This window comes from Aplysia californica, unplaced genomic scaffold (genome assembly GCF_000002075.1).
Source record: "Aplysia californica isolate F4 #8 unplaced genomic scaffold, AplCal3.0 scaffold00265, whole genome shotgun sequence".
In the NCBI taxonomy this organism is placed as follows: Eukaryota; Metazoa; Mollusca; class Gastropoda; order Aplysiida; family Aplysiidae; genus Aplysia; species Aplysia californica.
The window spans coordinates 690,773-692,008 of NW_004797535.1; positions in this window are offsets into that span (position 1 = coordinate 690,773).

The following is a 1,236-nucleotide window of genomic DNA, read 5'->3' on the forward strand; positions in this document are numbered from 1 at the left end:
TGTGTGTGTGTGTGTGTGTGTGTCTTAGTGTGTGTGTATATGTGTGTGTGTATGTGTGTGTGTGAGTGTGTGTGATAAACATTCAATTTGTTAATACTCCAGTTTTGTGTTTTCCTTCGCCTTTATTCAAATATTTATTTCTAATCAGATCTGATGGAGGTTTGTGTGTGCTTCTAATTTTGCTTCTTCTTTCCAAATATATTATGGCATTGTTTCTGTTGACCAAGAGGGTTGTTTCAAATTGTGCAACATTTGGCGACTGTGGAAGAAAAAAAAGGAAAGAAGGCAGAGACAATTCCCTCTCAAAAAGGGTCAAAATATTACTCATATACACCTGGGGACAGGTATGTCTGCTATCCCACAACTGAACGGGTTGCACCTCCCACAAGCGTGCTGCAAGTTCGTTCATTGCATGTCCCTCTCCCCACCTCCCCCGCCCACTAATCCAAAGGAGTGGGAGATCAAGCTTGCGTTGTGACGTCGACATTTCTAAGTCCATGGGCGTGCCGTGCCGAAAGCTCGCTGATTTCACACCCTGCAGCCGCTGAAGTGTGACTTCGCATTTCAAATTCACAGATAGCCTTTCTTGAATTTGAGAAGTTTAAGCAGATTTCATGGATCCCCTTCTCTTTGCGCCTTTCGGAGGTGGACGTTATATCGAAAGCCATATCTCTTGGGAAGCTTTTTCTTATTGAATGAGATCGAGAATGTGACGCTAAACCCATACCAGACCAAAGTGCAACAGTCAGTAGTAGGGCCTGGCCTGCGTAAGGGATTGTTTATAGGGGGGTAATTTCCCCCGAGTTTGACGTGCGGGGCAAAAACACGAACTGTTTTTTCGACTTCTCTGGTTGTTTTTACTTTCTTTTTTTACTATTTTGTTTCGTTTCCTTGAATATTCAGGTTTTTCCAGCAACAGTGATTGCAGGGTAATTACAAAATGTAGCCCCTGGCATCCCACACGCATGATTAGGACATTAGAGCAGGCGTTGTCTCACGATAACCAATCCCAGATTGTCGTTTGAGCTCAAGATGTCCGGAAATGACGTTATGGTAGAAAATAGCTTCCATACGACGTCACTTCCCTATTACCTTCCTGCTCTTCAAAGTTGATTAGAATTGTTACAGATTTACAACTTGTCATTGATTTACAGCCTGTGTGTAGACCATACTATCGTTTTCATTCAGTTCAGCTCTCTCTCTCTCTCTCTCTCTCTCTCTCTCTCTCTCTCTCTG